The following is a 6,777-nucleotide window of genomic DNA, read 5'->3' as shown; positions in this document are numbered from 1 at the left end:
TTGCTACAGCTTCTGAAGAGTAGGGAGAGTTGGTTCATTCTCTCTTCGCACCATCCTTGATGATCACCGCAACCTTAACCTAGGAGGTGTTTACAGTGGAGTATCAGTTTTTGCTGCTACCACAAGCGTGGCTTTGTGTGAGCGCTCGTCGCCCTTTCGGGGACCACTCGTATACCCGCATTTTATTTGGGACTTTGCCTCTTTTCGTTTTTGTTATTGATTCGTTGTATTAAACTGATACCCCACTGTACACACTTCACTTGTGTTAATCCCTGATCGCGTCAAACACACACCCGTGGACCATGCGACCTAATAATCATGGTATCAAGCTTCTGGAGGGATTTCTGTATAATTCCCGGAGGAAATTCTGGAGAAATTCCCGGAAGAATTTTCAGAGAGCCCCCGTAGGAACTGCCGATAGAACTACCGGAATAATTCTCGGAGGAAATCCTGGAGGAATTCTTGAAGGATCTGCAAGTTGAACTCCTGGAAGAATTCACGGAGGAATTTTCGAAGAAACTCCTGCAGGATGTCCAGTGGAAATCTTGAAGTTTCCACCGGAATTCTTTCTGGATATCTTTGGGAATTAATCTAGGAACTCCTCCAAAAATTCCATTGTTGATTTTATTTTCGGTATAATTTCTGTATAAATTTTCGGTAAATTTTTCCTGGAGAAATTCTTTGAAATTTTCACAAGAAATTATTCGAAACTTTCACGGAAAAAAATATGGAATTTACACAGGAAGTTCGAAGATTTTTCGCGGAATTCTCAGGAATGTTTATTGGCAATTCTGCGGAATTTTCACGGAATATTGTTAGGAATTCCACGGTGCAATTTTTCAGATTTTTTTTATGAGAAACAGCACGAAAGAATTATCTAAAGAATTCCCTGCAGAACTTATAAATGAATTCGTGGAGGATTTCTTGGAGTCAATAATGGTGGAATTTTCGGTTAATTCCCGGCGAAATTGATGGTGGAATTCCTGAAGACATTGCCGAAGAAATTGCTGGAGGCATTCCTGAAGAATCCGGGCGTGAATGCGTCACGTTTATTGGCATTACGTTTTAGTACAAAACGCTGACTTCAACGCTGACGCGCAACGCGCTGTTGAGATTCAGCCTTTACTGTTGGTTGTGGATTTGGTTTCAATGTGTTTGGACCTTAGAAGGAAAAAATACCAAGCACTAATATTCATGTGTTTTTATAAAACAACGAATCAGAAGACCTAAAAAATTTGCCCCCCCCCCCCTAATCGAAATCCTGGCTACGCCCATGCCCAGCGTCCAAGGGGTGCGTAACGAGATTACTATTAAGAACATCATTACGGTGGAACTTCAACCCTACGTCGTTCCAAAACTTTTTGTTGCCTGGAGCACAATCTGATGTTACGAAATGTACCTTGCAACCTATAGCCTCTACTTTAGAGATGATGTCCCATAGAAGGTTTTTCAAAACGTTTTCTGACACACTATTGCCAGTGAAATGGTATGCGACAACCTGTTTCCATCTTGTCCTGATGCCAACAAGCATAAAAACTAATGCATGACTTGCCAGAACAAAAGAAAGTTCCCGAAGAGACGCAGTAGGATCGCGCCTCTTCAATAGACATTTCGTCGAATACAATGCCACAGTCCAAATCAGCTTCATCCATAGTGTTCACCTTAAGTCTAAGTAAATCCAAAACGTCATGCAAAATCCCGGTGTCAAAGCAAATATCTTCCATTCTCTTCTGTAATGTTCTTTCGGTAGGCATGGGATACTTTTGACGCGCATGTTCGTATCCTTTTTTGCCACAAACGAACTTCGTCTTTAGACTGTCAGTGATGGTAGCATTACTCCACTCTTTTGGCCGCTTCTTGTCGTATAATAACACATCGACTTGATCAGCGTTGAAAGTATTATTCAAAGCTTTCAAGGCCAATTTTGGTTGCTTCTCCTGTATAGTAATGGTAGCTTCTTGAGATTTTAAGGCTCGCTTCAAGGATTTACATTCGTTTTCCAGATTTTCGATTCGTCTGTAAATAGAAATCATAATTCATAAAAGCTGCAGTACCAAATTACAAAATCAAAAAAATGCAGCATTAAATTAAAAAAATTACTTTTCATAAACTCGCTTTGTTTTTGCGCATATTCGCTCATGCTCCACGGAATTCGAATGTCGCTCTTCAATCATATCATCAGTTAAAATAAGTTCTGCGAACGTCTTATTCGATGAAACCAAAACAGCAGTCACCGACTGAGATTGTACCATCCGAGTGAGTTGATGCTGGTCGTCTTTGAGGCAACGATGGAAAATCAGCAATCTGCGGAACAAACGCGTAAACTGGAATGGCTCCTCTGCATTTCAAAATTTTGCCCTTCGGTGATGCAAAATAAATGTCACCTTCGCCGAAATGAAACTATAAAAAGTAGACATATGGATTACGTTTTATTCTAATTATTTCTTGCTATTACTTACGCTACAAACTCGGCTGCTTTCTGTGAGGTGAAAATCCATTGGAAGATTACAGAATTTAAGCCAAGCTTCTCTCTGTTGTGGTTCCGCCGGGAAACGGAAGAAAGCAATATTTTTGAATCCGGCTGTAGTTTTATTGCAACAGAATGTTGCCAAACACTTAATTTTTTATTTTCAATCAAAGCTAATATATACCGTCTTTTCAATGCAAGCAATCGAATAAATGTAAAAAAAACTTGCATAGCAAACACCAAATATTGACAGCGAGAAAATATTTTATTTACAAAAGTGGATAGGCTGATTTGGAATGTTTTCCCAGCATTTACAGTGTTGCGCATTCAAACAAATTCACTGTTGCCAGTTGATTTCTTTTTACAGGGATCAGATTTCGCGTCTTTGTATATAGTGTCTTTAGGTCGGACGTGTTCCTTCGCTCTCTTTTTCTACCTTTCGTTTCTCGATTGTTCGCAAGATTTCGCGTTGACAGCAATGAATCCTGCTCGTCCGAACACTATAGTGGTCTAGTGTAATGTGCTTCCCGTGAGACCTGATGCAGGGAAGGTGCATACATTTCTAGAAAATGACCTGAAATTGAAGTCATCAGATGTGAACAAAGTTAAATTTTACAACATCCAAAATGGGTATTCATGGAAATGATTAGTTTCGAAATCGCTTGTCGGTATGAAATCAAACACAATTTAAAGCCCCATTCGTAGTGCTACCATAGAATGTGATAACTTTAGAAATCGTGTAATTTGATATGCCGTATGATGGTTTTCGCTGATCCTCTTTTAAGGAATCCGAAATACAGGCCATATTTTGAACCGATCAAATTCGGCATAGTTTATGCATCGTTTCTATTTGACCCATTCAGGACGGATGGGTCATATATGGCCAGCGTTTTAGATTGGCTGTGTAAAATCACACAACAGCGCTAGGTCCTCGCTTTCTTCAGCAAAGTTGTTCATCAAGATGTTGGCTTTACAGGAAAAATATCGGAGGTTAAGCGTGACTATACCCTGGCGATCCAGATATCCGAAACCTTGGCGCCACTTTTACTCTGGTTGTGTCAACTCAGATTACATTACACTACGAGACTTAAGAGAAGGTCTCTTGCTGCTTTGTGCTTGTTGGATATAGACGTACCGTGTCGATTGTCGGTAACCGCGAAGTCCAAAGCTCGAATTGTTCCGCGTGTGAACAAGTGAAAGCCTGTTGGAAACCTCACTACGTTGGCCGGAGTGAATGGTCGATAACCGAGAGTGAGCGTCCGGAACCCAAGTGCGGTAGTTGATCGCCTCGAAGTGACAGTGCCGTGAAATTAAGTCAATAACAGTGAAATTCGTCATTGGCGACAGCCACGTGCATCGAACGTTAAGTGTGGCCAAAGCCGAAGTTCCAAAAACGTTTCCCAAATCGGGACTCCCCGAACTTCCGCAAGTGCAGTGTGCGCAAATACCTCTTAAAGCTGAACTGTTCTATCGGCCATCCGGCAGCTATACCACCGTCATACCAGCAGAATCTGTAGGCTAGTCAGCCTTTAGGATGATATTAAGGTAAGCCTGCATGCTTAGTCCTAGCCATGGCAAACCCGTAACCTATAGTCATCATCATCGGCTTATTTATACCCAATCCGGCTAAAAATGCATATGCGCACTATGTAAACAGTTTTTTTCAGTGCGACATGTTCAAGGTACTCCAAAGCGTTCTCGAGTTCAACCCACGTTATCTAACAGATCAACCAAGTCTTTTGGAATATCGTCATCGTCGATAAATACCCAATCTGGTTCAATATTCTTATGTGCATCATGTAATCTGAATTTTCTTGAGTACAAAATGTTTGATTTATCTAAAATAAATCATTTCCGAAGTAAGCGTTCTGGAAAATGGCCAAATGTTAATAATAATTTGAAGTCCGGAATAACTCCAGAACCAAGTTGCCGATCCTGGAAATCAATGTAGCTCCTGGAACTTGAATAAATTCCGCTTCTTTTGGTGAAAGTTACGAAAAAAAAACCCAGAACGATGCGTTTCAATATCCAACGCTTGTCAGTTGAAGGAGTTGCTGAACAATACCACCAGAAGCTGGACGAGCGGATAGGATATGCCACCGGATCTGGCGATGTCAACAGATTGTGGGAAAATATTCATGAAGCTGTGACTACAAGAGCGCAGGAAGTGTTAGGCACTGCACAGCGACGCCAACGACCCGAACAGCACAAAAGTTACTGTAATTCCTATACAATCGAATTTAGTTACATTTGAGTTGCTGCAACCAAATTGGTCTGGATTGTGCTGCTAGGGGAAATGGTTGGTTTGATGAGGAGTGCCAGCGAGTGACGGACGAGAAAAATGTTGCTAGGAGTCGAATACTAGTGGCTCGTACCCGTTCCAACAGGGAGCGGTATAGTATAGCAAGGGCAGAAGAGAAACGAATCCACCGCAGAAAAAAATGCAACACGAAGAGAGTGTGATAGCTGAAGCGCAGGAGAACATGGATAGAAACGGTATGCGGAGGTTTTTCGCAACTGTCAATGGCGCGCGGCTAAGACTACGCCAGTGCTCGCCATGTGCAATGACCGAAAGGGGAATTTGTTGAACGGTGAAAATGAAGGTGTATTAAGGAGCAGGATGGAAAACTGTAGCAAACAAGCTGAAAAACAGTGAAACTGCTACCAAGACGAGATCCTGGTCGAGCTTCTCAAACAGGGAAGTCATCAATCAATCCACCACATTATCCAGAAAAGAATGGACGATGAAGAAATGCCTGCCGGCTGGTTGGATGGCCTCATATGCCCAATCTATAAGAAAGGGCACAGACTAGAGTGTGCCAATTACAGAGGGATCACCCTTCTGAACTCGGCGTACAAAATCCTGTCGCGTATCCTGTTTAACAGACTGAAGACCCATTAGTTGGCGAATACCAGGCAGGTTTTCATGAAGGCCGGTCAACGACGGATCAGATGTTTAGCCTGCGGATGATCCTTGATAAATTCCGGGAGTACAACTTGCAGACTCACCATCTGTTCATTGATTTCAAAGAAGTGTACGATTCAGTGAAAGGAAATAAGCTGTGGCAGATAATATCCAAACATGGTTTTCCGACGAAACTGATTAGACTGATATGTGCAACGCTGGATGGCTCGAGATCAAGTATTCGGATTGCAGACGAAGTGTCAACCTCGTTTGTGACCTTAGACGGATTGAAGCAGGGTGATGTACTTTCGAATTTATTGTTCAACATTGCACTCGAAGGCGCTATTAGGAGATCTGGCGTGCAGAGGAACGGCACTATCATCACACGGTCGCATATGCTCCTGGGGTTTGCGGACGACATCGACCTTATTGGAATCGATCGCAAAGCAGTAGTGGAGGCTTTTGTCCCACTGACCCACTGAAGAGGGAGACGGCGAGGATAGGCTTAAACATTAACTCTACCAAGACAAAGTACATGGTTGGTGGTGGAAAAATAATAACTTTTTCTTTCACAAAAATAATGATGGGACTAGAAGTGTGCGCCGGTCCAGAAATTGTCGGAGGCTGCGTGAATCAGCATTGCCACGCTGACTGTATCGCATGTCGAGAAATTTGATAACATTTATCTAAGATTTCATTTTTTTGGCCTTTGTCCCTTCTCAACTAACTGTTAATGATAAGATGATATACATTGTATCAATATCATACTTGAGAATTGCGGCTCCGCAAAGTGTCACACACGACTGAGCCTTCCAAATAAATGAAGTGGTTAAAAAAATTAATTTTCTGAACTTTTTTGAAATATGCAAAATATTACAGATTCGTCTTAATTTTTCGGCAAATTCTTCGGAAAATCCTCGGCAAATTATTACATATTTCCTTGGCAAACACGTTTGTTAAAATATCCTCTGCAAATTCTCCGAAATTGACTTGAGAAATCTTTTGGAATTTTCTCGACAAATTCTTCAAATTATCCTTAGAAAAAAAATTCGTAAAATTATCCACTTCGGAAATTCTTCTGCCAATTCTTTGAAATTTCCAGAATATCGTCAGAAAGCTCTTCGGAGTTTCCTCGGAAAGTTCTCCGAAATCTCCTCAGCATATTCCTAGAAATTTGCTAGGCATTTTTTCGAAATTTCCTTAGAGAATTCTAAAAAATGTGTTTGAGAAATTCTTTCGAATTACTTCGAAATTTTTTTTGGAATTTCTTTGGAAAATTCTTCTGTCAAAATATCATTGATGGTTTCTGCGAAATATCCCCGGCAAGTTTTACGAAATTTCTTTTGAAAATTCTTTTAAAAAAATTCGGAAAATTTCCTTCAACCTGTCCAACATTCTTCAAATT

General features: G+C 41.1%; 1 pseudogene; it reads right to left on the bottom strand.

Moving 5' to 3' along the window:
• Positions 1 to 1,277: 1,277 nt before the first annotated feature.
• On the bottom strand, positions 1,278 to 3,805 carry LOC134203466 (uncharacterized; annotated as a pseudogene).
• Between the last annotated feature and the right edge of the window lie 2,972 nt (positions 3,806 to 6,777).

Source organism: Armigeres subalbatus, unplaced genomic scaffold, assembly GCF_024139115.2.
Source record: "Armigeres subalbatus isolate Guangzhou_Male unplaced genomic scaffold, GZ_Asu_2 Contig1863, whole genome shotgun sequence".
NCBI classification, from domain to species: domain Eukaryota; kingdom Metazoa; phylum Arthropoda; class Insecta; order Diptera; family Culicidae; genus Armigeres; species Armigeres subalbatus.
The sequence above is the reverse complement of the archived record's forward strand: the minus strand, read 5'-3'. Positions and strand labels throughout refer to the sequence as shown.